This window comes from Pongo pygmaeus, chromosome 3 (assembly GCF_028885625.2).
Source record: "Pongo pygmaeus isolate AG05252 chromosome 3, NHGRI_mPonPyg2-v2.0_pri, whole genome shotgun sequence".
Lineage (NCBI taxonomy): Eukaryota > Metazoa > Chordata > Mammalia > Primates > Hominidae > Pongo > Pongo pygmaeus.
Window position 1 is genome coordinate 52,466,151 of NC_072376.2, and position 16,378 is coordinate 52,482,528.

Sequence of the window (16,378 nt, forward strand, 5' to 3'; positions counted from 1 at the left end):
ATAATAGATTATAACATAAATTTACTCACTCTTCTTACTAAATACAATCCATGGGATAGTTTCTGAGCTACGAAGAAAGCAGTTATGAAACACTCATTCTACCTTTGATCTGAAGTCCTGATTCATGTGTACTTTCAGGGTTTGAACGAGAAATTTAAGGAGCAGTGAAAAAATAAGACAAGCAAAGGGGCTTTTAAGCACTATTGGTTTGAAATCAGTTGGCATTTAAATCTACTCCACAAAGAAACAGTACTTTTATCAAAGCAATGCTAGCTCAGAGATGAATCAGATGCAGCATGAATTAACTCTTGTTCTTTACGGTTTTCTTCACAAAGAGGATATACCAATGTTAGGGGAAAGAATGGGGGGAAAGTCAAAGGAACATCTCCAAGTATACCTCCTCAAACTCTTTGTTTAACATTTCAAACAACTGAGAGAGTAACTGAGAATATATTGGTTTCTGTCAATTATACTGCTTGGTTAATTAGTAACAAATTTGGGATGAGAATTCTTGTCTCCTCTTTTATACTGCAAAAGATCTTTCACACATTGCACTGCTAAACTTTTAAAGACAACAAAAGAATAAACATTTTTGGCCGGGTGTGGTGGCTCACGCCTGTAATCCCAGCACTTTGGGAGGCCAAGAAGGGTGGATCACCTGTGGTCAGGAGTTTGAGACCAGCCTGGCCAGCATGGCAAAACCATGTCTCCACTAAAAAAATACAAAAATTAGCCAGGTGTGGTGGCGTGTGCCTGTAGTCCCAGCTACTCGGGAGGCTGAGGCTGGAGAATCGCTTGAACCCAGGAGGTAGAGGTTGCAGTGAGAAGAGATCGCATCACTGCATTCCAGCCTGGGTGACATGGTGAGACTCCGTCTCAAAGAAGAAAAACAAAAAACAAACAAACATTTTTTCTTAGTACATACCTTGTTAAATATTTTTAGCCAAGCACTTGAACAGAATGAAAGGCAAAACCTTTCACAGTCAGTACAAAAATAAGAGAAAATTTGGAGGATTATTCTAAAGAGAGGCTATTCTGTTCCCCAAAATTAAAGAATCTACGTATGGTTCAAGAGCATCCTGTTTTTATTCACAACTTCCACAGTGCACTATTCTTTGAAAACTGGTTACACCTGAAAAATATTACTTATCCAGACAAAATCATAATTACTCAAATAGCATGTTTTGCTTACTGATATATCATGGTTCATCTCCACTTATTTTTTATGTTGGTCCATCTTAAAACAGTTTTAAATACTTGTGGCTATAAAAATTACAGGTCGTAAATTCTGCCTTCAATTGACAGCCTCTAAAATTTGAATTTTAATAATGTAATGCTGACATAAGGGAAACAAAAACATATTACTGCTTTTATTGTGGGAAGACTACCCTCTTGTGGCTTTAATTGGTACTTCCACTGTCTGCTTTTTTCAGGTCTGGATTCCTACAATGAGACTTGGAATAGTCTTGACAGCTAAAAATTACCTTAACAACAGTCTTAGAAATGATCTACTAATATAGCTTCATTTTCCATACATTAAACTTGATTCCTGAGTGTTGAGTAACATTGGCTTACAACTCCATTGAGTTTTTGCAGCCTTAAAAAACAGAACACTACTTAATCATTTAATATTTGGAGTTGTACATCATCTTCACTAACCTATTATAGCATTCATTAACTCTTAGATTTTAAAGCCATAAACTTATTGAGCATGCAACTTTACAACTTATGCCCACATTAGCCTCCTTATAGCTACAAAAACATCAATATTAGCAATTACTAATTTCAGCTGTTATAAACTGTTCAAAAGGTCACCAATTAAATTACAGATTTTATGTGAGTTGAAAATATAATATAAAATTATCTATTTTTCTGTTCAAATCCAATGATGCTTTAGAATACTTGGTGAATAACAGTTTCTTATTACTAAATGAAGAAATAATAACTAAGTCAGAATAAGTCAGGGAGTTCCTCAATATAAATTTAAACTATGCTGGGGCCTGGGCACATGGGGGACTCATTATATTCTTCTATGTATGGATTAGTTTGGATATTTCCATAATAAAAAGGTTTTAAAGATTCAAAAAAAAAATTAAACTATGTTGCAAATTAAAAATTTGAGGCCTCTAGAACACCTAATTTGGACCAATTATTACACTGGTAAAGAAAAATGCTATGTTCTTGCAGTCTGTTCACTACTGAGAATGGGGCTGGTCTACTTGTGCGCCATCTTCTATTTGTGCCGGTGGCTATGGCTTCATGTGGTTGCTGCTGCTTCCCTTGTGGGTACAATCTATGTGCATTTACATTGATAAGAAAAACAATCAGAAGTAGTGAAGGTAGGATAAAAGGTACATATGGACTACCTTTAAGTGCCAAAGGATGCTCAAACTTTTATTTTTGTTCTCAGAACTATTCATGCATCCCCATGGGAGGAGTATACTTACTCAATCCTAGATATTGGGTTTCACAACATGAGTGACTTCAGATAACAGCACGTCTTCAGACACAGCAGGGATTAAATTTGCAACGTGCTTGTGAATGTTTGTAAGTTGGTCATTTTTGATAGTGACAATTTTCCTTTTCTGCGTGGTAGATGTCTGATTCACAGTCATAGAGAGGTAGTGTTTACACAGCAGTTCAACCAGTTTCCTTCTTCAAAATCTTTATGAGGCTCACTATTTTGCTTTTTGAGATCAAATAAATGTCACTTCCTCAGAGTGCTCCTTCTGACTACTTGTCTAGAATATCCTTCACCAAATAAATACTTACATAATCCATTTGTTTATTGCCTTCCCAACAAGTAATATTTTTAATTGTCTTATTAATTTATCCATAAGGCCCAATCAGATATAAATTATGTGAGGGTAAGAATCTCATCTTTTTGATTCCTGCTACATCTCCAGTCTCCACTTCCTAGAATTCTCTCATTAAATATTTTTGAATGAGCAAATGAATGATTCATTCAGTCTATTAATAGATCAATCAGTTCCATCATCTGATTTGGATAACTGCTACTTCAAACATCACCTTTTAAAAAAATAAGTCCTCATTAGTTTTAATTAACACTATAACTGTTCTTTAAATTCACCTGTGTGTCAACTGTCAACGATTCCTTAGTTAACTAATAACAAATTATTCTCATTTGACTTACAGCTCCACGCTCTAGGTCAGGCAGTTTTATTCATATACTTTATGTGAGTTGAAAATATAACATAAAATTATCTATTTTTCTGAACATATATATATACATATATATACACATTCAATTTTTTTCAACTATTTCCATCACGATTATGTTCCTTCTCCATCTAATTATATTAAATGTATAAGGCAGGAATTCTCCTTAACCTTTACATCAAGCTTATATTTTTAAAATCAGAAACCTAAAATTATTTCATCATGATGTTCTGATATTCCTTACATGGGCTATTATGAGTCAGTCCTTACAGCAAGGTGTGGTTGACTTGAAGACAGAAAAAGTTCAGTTGCCAATATTTTGTATTTATTTACTTAACAGTGAATATTTATTATAGTAATGGATGTAACTATACATAAGACTCAGATCACATCTTCAAGACCTTGCAGCTTTCATAGGATATAAGTACTGATTATTCTGAAGTGAAAAATTTGGAGGGGAGTTAAAGTAGGTCTTATGAAGAACATTACATAAGGGCAATAATTATGATTCAAACTTCTCTGGAGGTTTTCCTGATTCCATTGTTTAAAGGAAACTGTATTGCTGGAAGACTACATTAGCATTAGTTTTAGTAGTACTCTGGACAACAAATGAACAACAATAACTAAGCAGAAGAAACTGTTACACAATCATTGGTTTGTAGACCAGAATTTAAATGAATGTTATTGTACCTGAGGGTGATAAAAAATTGTAATTTAGAGTTTTCTATTGCTATAATTATTATCACCAAAGCAATTGTTTTAAGTAGTATTTCCAGATAAATATAATAGCTAACCCTTATTTGTAATAGTAACAGACAAGAAAAACAGCATATGCTTTGAAAATATGTGTTCTCTACACCCTTTCCCCTGTATCTCTCAACATATTACATGTGAAGAAACAAGAAGAAGGTGACCATCTACAAGCCAAGGAGAGAGGCCCTTCGAAAAAGCCAACCTGCTAATACCTTGATCTTGGGTTTCTAGCCTCTGGAACTGTGAGGAAGTTAATTTGTTATGGTAGCCTTAGCAAAATAACATAATATTTAATAACTATGTTTCCAAAGTCATATTTTTAAACAAAGAACCAAAGTTAAACATTAGAGAATAGCTTTTCAGAACATATAATCCACCAGCATTCATTATGAATCTCTAAAAGATCAAGTACTATTTTTTAAAAATTTCTAAAATTTATTTAGCCATGCTACTTTTTTTGTGTGTGTGTGATGAAACACTGGTTCACCTCTCACATGACAGAATGAACCTCTGAAAGTAATTAGGTAACTGTTTCTTCATAATTTTGTCTTGAATGGTGCCATTCCCATAAGTTTCCAAATATAATTTATGTTTTATAGACAACCAAATTCACATCCCTGTGATCTCTGTTTTGAACTCAAGAATTGGATATATTAATTCTTTAGTATTGCTTTCTACATATTGCTACTTGGATATGCTGCAGAAAAGTGTAATCTAAATTGAACTAATATTTTATTTTTTCCTGACATCTAACTCAAGCTTTCTTAAGTCTATGGAGAGTTAGTCGAACTGTGAAGTTATTGGCACAGTCCTCCAGATGGCCAAGTAAGTTCATGATGTCTGACTCTAACTTCAAGAAGTTGAGTTCCAACTATAAAGTCAGAGGGAAGGGTCCACATAAGATCACCCTATATTATGACACCAACTGTAAGTTCAAGAGTTTCCCCAAATCATTCTCAGGTTCAATAATTCTCATTACAAAGACTAATGAATTCTTCCAAGATTGATTAGTTCTGAAAGACAGGACTCACTAAAACCTATTAGACTAGTGGCTACACTTATTACAGGAAAAAGACACATTAAAAATCAGTCAAGAGGCTGGGGTAGTGGCTCACGCCTATAATCCTAGCACTTTGGGAGGCCGAAGCAGGTGGATCACAAGGTCAGGAGTTAGAGACCAGCCTGGCCAACATGTTGAAACCCCATCTCTACTAAAAATACAAAAATTAGCCGGGCATGGTGGCGCAAGCCTGTAATCCAAGCTACTCAGGAGGCTGAGGCAGGAAAATTGCTTGAACCCAGGAGGTGGAGGTTGCAGTGATCTGAGATCACGCCATTACACTCCAGCATGGGAGACAGTGCAATACTCCGTCATGAGGAAAAAAAAAAAAAATCTCTGTCTCTTGAGGAAAAAAAAATCAGTCAAGGGAAGGAACACAAAGGGTGCAGTCTGGAAGGGTTCCCAAAGCAAAGGTTTCATCTTTCTGAAGATGTATTATCCTCCAGCCATTGATCTGAAATGATATGCGTAAGACATTACAAACCTGTGCAGCTCACCTGAGCTTCGGTGTCTCAAGTTTTATTAAGAGTTTATTATCTCTCTATGATCAATTGATTTATTGTATATGTACTTGAACTCAATATTCAAAAACTCCTGTACAGAGATTGGACTGATATGATGTGGCTCCAGGAAACCCTGAGTCACCTGGTTAGCATCAACTACCTCCTGTGGTCCAAGGGGCCCACCATGAATAACAAAAACACTCTCTCACTTGGAAAATTCATGAGTTCTGAGGTTACCTTCCAGGAGCATGAATAATGGCATTATACCTCTTTTGGCAGTTACACATTCCTGACTACACAATGCCCCATTTGGTGATATGGTGTTCACCTTGGCTGTCTGTTTAACTCATTAACCCACAGAAATGCCAAGAGACTTGCTCAAATTGAGATATTTGCAACTGTCTTTATTTTACCTGTAAAATCTTAGTATTGCTAGTTAGCATAAGCTTTAATCCTGTCATGTTTAAAGATTTCCCAGACCCCTGACACATTACTTCATCTCCTTTTTTGTTGTTAACACATAACGTTAATCAAATTTTATAACCTTCCTAAGGCTCTTGTTTTCTCACCTGTTAAATGGAGATAACTACCTTTTGCGAGGGATAAAGGCTTTATCAAAAGTTTTCAAACTTTGCTCCATTTCTTCTTTTTTAATAGATTCAGTGAAAAAATAACAAAAGAAATGCTGTAAAATTTCGCCAACTTAGCTTTCCTCCTACAAGTTATGGTACCATCTCAAATACCCTTTTTGACCCTTCTGGGAGAGAAGAGAAAAAGGGACTGTGTTTGTCAGCTCAGGCTGCAGTTACAAAATGCTGCAGACTGAGTGTCTTAAACCACAGAAATTTATTTTCTCACAATTTTGGAAGCTGGAAATTCATTATCAGGGTACTGGTCAATTCATTTCTGGCAAGGGTTCTTTTCTTGGCTTGTGGACATACACCTCCTTGTTATGGTTTTGCATGGACTTTCCTCAGTGTGTGCACAGGGAGAGAGAAAGGAAGCTCTGTGGTGTCTTTTCTCATAGAGACACTAATTCTATCAGATCAGGGGCCCTCCCTTAAGGCCTCATTTAACTTTAATTGCTTCTGTAGAGTTCTCATCTCCAAATACAGCTACACTGGGTGCTAGGGCTTCGACACATGAATTTGAGGAGGCACATTTTTCCATAACGGGGGTCATGACACAGCAATATGTTCAGTAAAGATTCATCATATTATGGTCTACTGGTTGCAGAATTACAGTCAGTGATCTTCTAGCTGACACCTCATGGTCAGAAGAGAAAAACAGTAAGGTTAAGGAAGAAATGCAACGTAGAGGACCCTTACTGCCTTTGCAAATATCTCGGCCTCCCATGCCCCTCATTTTCCCTTTTACTCAGTGATGAAAGCCCAATACTGTTTATACTGAGCCATCTGCTGATTCACATTGATCCACAGCAGCTGAACGGTACTGGAGAAAAATTACAGAGCCATGCTTGCTAATTTCACAGTAATACTGCTTGATATGAATCATATCACTGCTTCAGGAAATTCCCTTTCCCATTCTGAAGAATGACTACACATTTCAAAAAATGTCTTCCCCATTTAGTATCAGTGGATGAATTTGTTACATAATTCCTACAAAAATGCATACAATACCACATCAATTTATTAACGACAGTTTCACCTACCTGCTTGTACTCTGTCACCCCTTTTGTGATAATGAAGTGCTCCTGTTTCTATATGAGGCCTGGTTCCCATACGCTGTTGTACCCTAAAGGACTTTACTTCTTCAATTATCCCATTCTCTTCTACATGGTTAATTTATTCTTTTCTACCAATCACAGTTTGTAAACATGTCTCGGTATCACTAATTTTAAAGAAATACACTAATGAACAAATCAAACACTTTGCTTTTTTTTTTAATCCTCCACTAATCTCCTGCTCAAATTACCTTCTCTCCTTTATAGGAAACATGTCGACAAAACTGTCTACACTTACTCTTTTTGCTTCCTCACTTTTCATTAACTTTTCAGCACACTCTTCTCAATTAGTAAATGTCACCAATAACCTACATCTTGCCCAAATCAATGATCATGCTTACATTTAGTGTCCTTTTTTGTTTGTTTGTTTTTGGTTTTGTTTTTGTTTTTGAGACAGAGTCTCACTCTGTCACCCAGGCCTGAGTACAGTGGCGTGATCTTGGCTCACTGCAAACTCCGCCTCCCGGGTTCATGCCATTCTCCTGCCTCAGCCTCCCTAGTAGCTGGGACTACAGGCGCCCGCTACCACACCTGGCTAATTTTCTTTTTTTTTTTTTTTTTTTTCAGTAGAGACGGGGTTTCACCGTGTTAGCCAGAATGGTCTGGATCTCCTGACCTCGTGATCCGCCCACCTCGGCCTCCCAAAGTTCTGGAATTACAGGCATGAGCCACTGTGCCTGACCACATTTAGTGTTCTTAACTCCTCAGCAGTTTAGTGTTTGCCACTCTTTACCCCTGAAATGCAGACATCTCTGGACTTTTTGATATTACCTAAAGCTTATTTTCTTTCTCCTTCACTTGCTTTTGTTTGTCACCGTCCTTGATTCTTTCTTTCTCCATTGCCTGGCCTCTAAATGTCAGATTACAACATGGCTTAGTTCTGAAACACTTTCTTGTCTAACATACTTTTTTCATCATAAATAATCACGTCAGTTTCCTTATTTTTAAATGTCATTTATTGGCCCATAAATCCTAACTAAAAAATTCTAATCTAGCATTTTCCCTTGACTTATAACCTTTAATAGCCTCTCCACCTAAAAGACATTCAATGATTTAACCGTCCAAAATGTAACTACTAATTTATCTCTCTACATTTGTTCTCCAAGTTTCCTTGCCACAGTAAATAGCATCAACATGCATTCCTACCTTAGCAGTCATCATAGTGTCATCTTTCCTCTTCACAACCTATAACCAATCTATTCATAAGTCGTCCATGTTCCATTGCTGAATTATATCCTGAATCCAACCATTTCTCACCAATTCCAGGCCTTTCGAGTTTTGAATCTCTAACTCCTGGATTACTGAAACAGACCATTAATGGTTTCCCTGGCTTTACCCTCAACTCTCTTCTGCTTTTCCACTCCCGACACTGTAGTCCATTCATTGCTCAGCAGCCATCGCGTGGTTTTCTATTTTCTAAATCACAGAGCACATCATGTAATCTTCCTGCTTATGCCTCTCTTGTGGCTCTCCATGGAAAACAGAATAAAATCCGAGGAGGCCCTACTGAACTGGTTTTTACTACCTTTCCTTGCTTCATTGATCCATTTCATCTCGCAGCACGTTTCAGCCACAGCCACAGTGACCACCCCAGCCCTGCCTCCTATTTCTCAAAAGTACTAAACGCCTTTTTTTTTCTCAATGATATTACACTAGATTTTATTTGATTGGGACTGCCTGCCTCTACACTTCTGGTCACTATCTACCTGTTATCCTATTTTAGTTTCTTCATATGTGTTTAATTTCTGTATTGCTATGGTTTTGTTGTGTCCCTCAAAAAGCATGTGTTAAAAACTTAATCCCCAATACAACAGTGTTGGGTGGTGGGGCCTAATGATAGATGTTTGGGTCACAAGCGCTCCACCCTCATAAATGAATTCATGCTGACTATGAAAGCTCTGAGACTGCACATTCAATCTTTTGCTCTAGCTCCTGCCCTCTCTTGACCCTTCCACCTTTCACCATGTGATGATGTGATGCAAAGATCCTCACCAGATGCCATGTTTGCACTTCCTAGCCTCCAGAACCAAGAGCCAAACACATTTCTGTTCATTATAAATTACCGAGTCTGTTGTATTCTGTTATAGCAGCATAAAACAGACTAAGACACCCGTCATCCTCTTTTATTTTGGTTTATTATAATCAGTGCCTAGAACCTTGCTGCCCAATACTGTAACCATTACCCACATGTGATCACTGGGCACTTAAAATGTGGTTATTCCCTATTGGGAAGTGCTGTTAGTATAAAATCCATGCCAAATTTTGAATACTTGCTATAAAAACATGTAAAATATCTGAATAATTTTTGTCTTAACTAGATGTTAAAGTGATAATATTGTGGATATATTTGTTTAAATCAAATATGTTATTACACTTCTTTTTACCCACTTTATTTTACTTTTTATTATGGCTTATAAAAATGTTAAAAAAATTATATGGGTGCCTCTAATTAAGTTTCATAGGTTGACAAAGAAATGGTTATAATAATCTATGCCTATTTCGTGAAGAAAATCAAGAGAATGTGTTTAATCAGACAGAAAGGAAAAAGACAGAATTTTTAAACTTGATAAAAGGATTGAGAAGTTTATATGTGAGAATAACTGATAACACCAGTCAAGGAACATTGAAATAGGAGAAGAAAAGACAACTTATACAGCTCAATATGAAATCAGCTCCTAAATTTTCAATAAGCATAATAGCATAGCATGTAGTTGGTACAGGAAAAAATATAGGATGAAAACTCTAAATAATAGAAATGCATCTATGTAAAATTAAGTAGGTTATAAGAAAAATTTCTCTTTAAATATTGAAGAAAAATGGTTATTCAGTATATGAACTTAGAATTATTGCTTAAATGGGGAAAAATGCAAAAAATAACTGTAGATATATGTCATATGTTTTAACAGTGAAAATCTTTAGCTGAGTAGAGTAGTTAGTGATTTTAGAAAATCTGCCCTTTCTGGCATTTTCTTATGTTTTCTGCAGAGTACACACTATTTTATTATTAAATATGTATATTTTATTTCATATGTTTATAATATATATGCAGTATATATTTTTAGAAAACAAAACAGCAATTATTAGGCAATATTAGGCACATAAAAACAACAGCTAATGGAGAAAAAACAATTTTGTGTCTATGAAATTTAGTAAAGGCCTAAAAATTAATCACCTTTAGTATAGTCTCCACATTTCTAATAAACATTAATAATAATAATTGATACTTACAGATGTGTGTGTGCCCCATTTCTTACAGTGCCAAAAATCTCTTTTGTCTTACCCATATATATTATGGTTATTAATCCCTTGTCAGATGGATAGTTTGCAAATATTTTTTTCCATTCCATGGGATGTCTTTCCACTTTGTTTATTACTTCCTGGGCTGTGCAGAATTCATTCTCTTATTTTAAATAACAAGATCCAGAACCAGAAAACAACAACAACTATAATAATAACAATAATACTTGAGCTTGCAATTACATGGAGCAGCAGCTTTAATTTCTTTCTCTCTTTCTTTTTAAGTAACTATGTGTACTTTGTTCCTAAGACATTCTATACTTTGATAGAATTATTCCTGTTAAAGAGGCAAAGAATCCTCTTAGCAATAAATTGAAAGGTGATCATTAGAATATTGTGTGGCATAATGGAGAATGCATTTAAAAACTCTTTTGGGGTACAGTGAATTTTTTCCTTAATAGTATATTTTATATTAGACTTTTATCAAAGCTGAGAGTATATCAATCTCAACTTTTGAAAAAGCATTCTTTGTTTCAATTACCTTTTTTTGTACATATGCATATGTATGTTATGTAGATATACATGTACATACATATACATGTATATATGAATATGTATTTCATGTAGCTATACAGGTACATACTTATATATCTACATTTATGTAGACATATGTATATATTTATATGTAAATATAGATATATATGTATTGTACAAGAACTTTTCTTGGATAAAACTTTTATATATGGCATTATTTTCGAGTAAATATAATCTTAACAAAAGCATTTTGTTTCTACCTATGTCCTCCCAGTATCAATCACCTCTGTATTTTCTTTGCTGAGTAAAAGAATAACCTGCTGCAGCTTGCCATTCATCAGGTTCCTGAAACGAAACTTATTAGAATAAGAACATGATGAATTTTCCCATTTCTGTATGTCCAATCAGTCTGTTCATTGTCTGAGAGTGCACCCGATGACTAAAGATGTCAGTTGTGTCTCTCCAGGTTCTTCCAGTAGCCTTTTGCTTTAATCCAGCTGCTGCTTTGCATTTGAAAACTAAATCAGCCTCAGTATTTCACAGTCTTTTTGATCTTGGGTTTTATGATAATGAGATTTTGGCTACAGAAATCATCATTCACAGAATTCAAACAGATTTTAGCACCTGTTAGCAGGTGTTAAAAAATAAGTGTCTCGTTTAATTTCTTCCATTCTTTTGATTTAACTCATCTTTAATTAAAAACATTTTGTCATGAAAAGAGCTCTAGAAAATGAAGAAAATCCTTATGCACTTTTATTTCTATTTTATTATTATATCTTTCTTGAATGGTCAATCCTCAATTTGTCCTTCTCCAAAATGGGGAAAGAAGATGAGATAATTAGTGTTTTTGCTGAGTCACCAGATGAACATTTCCGAAGTAATAAAAATAGCCAGAAATATGTTTGGCCTAATAGTGTCACTGATGCAGTTAAAATAAGAGAGGTTGTAGTCCATGGAGCAATGTCCATGCCCAGTTTAAGGCTTAGTTACCAGAGGTGTTACAGGAAACTGTATCATATTCTGGTTTTTCTCATCTGAAAAAAAAGAAGTGGTTATGCTTAACGATTTCCAAGGCTGCTTTTGTAGCTAAAATAACATATATCAATGTTACAAACTTGTATTTAAAAGTTTTTGAGCTACACAAATACATGGTGTGTTATTATTATTTATGAAAGATCCCAATAAATAAAATTTTGCTGAACTTATTAACTATGGGAAAACCAAGGATCCTATTTTGTCTCTTTTTCAAATGTTGAGTGGATAGTTTTTCACTAGAATTGCAATACAAAAGTATATGTATAATATGATTTAAAAATTATGAACATTTAAATATATTCAATGCATCTTCCATAAATGAAGTAATAAAATACTTCTTTCTTTTTGATGCTTAATTTAATAGCAACTGGTAAACAAATGTCAAATTTACAAGTACATCTAAAGATACATAGCTATGTTTTGAAAAATGCTCTGATGTAAGAAATCTTCAAATTGGAAGTCTGTTGGGGTCTATATGACCACATTTACCTTGGCTATACAAGCCTGTTTAAAGATTCCCTACATCTTTGTTTACACAATATGCTACTACTTCACCCTGTCCGCCTGAGTTGTCTCTCAGACTTCTTTACCGATTCTTTAGACTTCAGTTTTCAGCTTTCTTTTCTCATTCTTCTTATTCTCTAAAAGATATTGCATTTCATTCATTTATAAAACTTTAATTGTTACTATTTACAGAATAGCCTGAATTTTGCATTGTATTCAGGCTTCTGAAGCCATCCAGAATATAATACTTTGGTATAAGGATTATTTTGAGCCAAAGGCACTTGAAAAACAGAAGATTTAAACAGAATATTTTAATCTACTAATTTTTCTTGCCTACAGGAGATAAAAGCTCCCATATGAAAGACACCCTCCCTGTACCAGGAGAAAAGAAATATTCTTCTATGGGGAGTCATAGCTGAGAAAATTCTATACAAAAAGACCAAGTTAAAATAATTCTTATCTTCCTTTAGCTTCCTCATATAATTTAGTTACTTTTCTGTAATTCCCTCTCTTTGATCAATCTAATATAAAATCATATGGATTTTCCCACTTCTTTGGGCCTCATTTCCTTATGAGGGCTTCTATGTCACATAAAACTTAACATTAAATTGGTATTCTTTTGTCCTTTTAATCTATCTCATGCCTATTTAACTTTTGGGCCAAGTCAAGGACCCTAAGAGTGTAGCAGTAAAGTTTTACCTCTCGTATTTACTTTATATTTTATATTGGCCTTAAGTTTTTATGGCTGATTTCAGGGTAAATTTGAGTACAAACTCTATTTCAGATTCCTTTGTCACAAAACAGGGAAAAGAACATATTTGCAGAGTACATTTAAGTATTAGGACAAGAATGATATCCCTGACATTTGAGAATGGTTGAGAAATAGTGGATATTATCCTCAAGAGGAAAAGAGTTCTAAAGATATAACAGCAACATTCAAACATTTAAGTAAATGGTTTTAAAAGGAGGATAACAAAGCATGTATTCCTCTTAAAAGTGCTTTTAAAACTGGAAATAGAATAAGAAACATATCGAATTTATAATTTTTCATCATACTAACATATTGTGAAATTTAAGATGTTAATAAAATGACTCAGAAGATTTTTGTTGTTTTTGATTATTGAAAGTGGGCATAGATTTAAAGAGTTTGAGATACCTGACATATGTTATTGAAAGAAGAACTTAAATTTTCTACACTTCATGAAAGTTTGTACCTAAAATCTATGTTTGGAAACTACAATGAGTAAAATTTTTTATAAGTAAAATGATAAATTCTCTAACAATCTAAATGTTTATTTTATTAGATATATTTGGAGCACCCTCTTTTATAAAAATAGTAATCCAAATGCAAGACTATATCACTTTTGGTATTATAGAGACTATTACCACCCAGAAAACTATGAAAAAGCAGAGGTGGTGATTCCCATTACACTATACCCTCATTTAAAATTTCTTTTTTGATATCTGCAAAAGACAGATGAGTCTTGGGAGAAGAGAAAAGTAATGTACGTCATACCAGATGGTATCTTCCATTGCAACTGCTATTCCAGATGTGGTCTTTTTATTGGATTAAATAAATAAAATCTCTGGAACTTGTTATTCAGCTATTATAATTACTGTGTGATAGACTATTATTGTAATGGCCTCTAATAAATCACCTCTCTCTCCATCTATTCACTAATTTAATCTCTTCATTCATTAACTCTGGGCTTAGCCATGTGACTTGCTTAGGCCAATGGGATTGTAGCAAAAGTGACCCAAGAGGCTCAAAGAGTGCTTTTACAATAGGGCTTGTCCTCTTTTGCTTGTTGCTTTTGGAAATCAGTAACAATGCAAAGAAGCATTGGCTAGTCTGTTGGAGACATGTGGCCAGACAAAAGCTGGTGAAAGTTCACAAATAAGAAAGAACTGCAGAAGAGAAAATTCCAGGGAATGTTCAGTTAAGTACTGGTTACCAAATGATATGGTTTGGCTCTGTGTCCCCACCCAAATCTCATCTCAAATTGTAATCCCCAGGTATTGAGGGAGGGACCTGGTAGAAGGTGACTGAATCATGGAAGTGGTTTCCCTCATGCTGTTCTCCTGATAGTGAGGGAGTTCTCATGAGATCTGATGGTTTTAAAAGTGGCAGTTTCCCCTGTGCTTTCTCTCTCTCCTGCCACCTTGTGAAGAAGGTACTTGCTTCTCCTTTACCTACCACCATGATTTTAAGTTTCCTGAGGCCTTCCCAGCCATGCAGAACTGTGAGTCAAATAAACCTCTTTTCTTTTTAAATTACCCAGTCTCAGGCAGTTCTTTACAGCAGTGTGAAAATGGACTAACACACAACACTTGTGTGAGTAAAATATTCAAGGCTGAGAAAAAAACTATCTGACAGGATTATGGCAACATTGCTTGGGGTATGCAAAGGGTGAAGAATAGTGCCTCCTTCCAACAGCACAAAGTAGAAAAACTCATAATTCAGGGAGTACTTTAATGGAATGGTCTTCTCTTAGTAATAGGGGAAAAAAGGAACCCTAGACTAAATGTATTTCTGAACCCATCTACCAAAGATTAAAACAAGATGCTAAAATATCAAACTGTTTCCTAGTAACTGTCCATGTCTCGCAATAAAATCCTAATATGATCGGAATACAAAAATATTCAGCCCCCAACAGAGTAAAATTTGCAATGTCTGACCTCCAATCAAAAATTAGGAATTAGCAAAATAAAATCCACAAGAAAGAGCTTTTTTTCTTAGCACCTCAGAGTTGATCAGTTGCTTCAAGATGAAGCTGAATATATTCTTCCCAGCCACTGGCTGCCAGAAACTCATTGACATGGATAGTGAACATAAATGTTGTACTTTTTATGATTAGCATAAAGCCATAGAAGTTGCTGCTGTTACTCTGGGTGAAAAACGGAAGGGTTATGTGGTCTGAATCAGTAATGAGGATGACAAGTGAGGTTTCCACATGAAACACTGTGCCTTCACCTATGGCCATCTTCATCTGCTATTGAGTAAGGAACACTTTTGTTATAGATTCCGAAGAACTGGCTAAAGAAAGTAGAAATCTGTTTGGAGTTGCATTGTTGGTGCTAATCTGAGTGTTCTCAATTTGGTTATTGTAAAAAAAGGAAGAGAAGTATATTCCTGTACTGAATAATACTACAATACCTCATCAGCTGGGGTCCAAAAGACCTAGCAGAATCTGTAAACTTTTTTCATCTTTCCAAAGAAGAGGATGTCTGCCAATATGTTGTGGGAAAGACCTTGAGCAAAAAAGGTAAGATACCTAGGACCAAAGCGTCCAAGATTCCACATTATGTTACTCCACATGTCCTGTAACACAAACACCAGATTGCACTGGAGAAATAGCTTACAAAGAAAAATAAGGAAAAAGTCACAGATTATAGTAAACTTTTGGCAAAGAGAATGAAGGAGGCCAAAGAGAATGAAAGAGGCCAAAGAAAAATGCCATTACCAATTGTCAAAAGACACAGGCTGACCTCTTTAACAGCTTCTACTTGTAAGTCTGAGTCCAACACAAAAATAAGATATTTTAAGAATAATAAATAAAGGCCAGGCATGGTGGCTCACACCTGTAACCCCACACTTTGGGAGGCTGAGGTGGACAAATCACTTGAGGCCAGGAGTTCAAGACCAGCTTGGCCAACATGGTGAAACCCTGTCTCTACTAAAAACACAGAAATTAGCCAGGCGTGGTGCTGTATGCCTGTAGTCCTAGCTACTTGGGTGCCTGAGGCAGGAGAATCACCTGAACCCAGGAGGCACAGGTTGCAGTGAGCCAAGATTGTGTCACTGAACTCCAGCCTGGGTGACAGAGC

General features: G+C 35.4%; 1 long non-coding RNA gene across 2 annotated transcripts in view; it reads right to left on the reverse strand.

Moving 5' to 3' along the window:
* Positions 1–10,429: 10,429 nt before the first annotated feature.
* LOC134739413 (uncharacterized) overlaps positions 10,430–16,378 on the reverse strand; it is a 33,886-nt gene continuing 27,937 nt past the window's right edge. For both annotated transcript variants that reach the window (XR_010126041.1, XR_010126042.1), the window contains one exon: positions 10,430–12,045. This is a non-coding gene — a long non-coding RNA (uncharacterized LOC134739413). The remainder of the gene's footprint in view (positions 12,046–16,378) is intronic.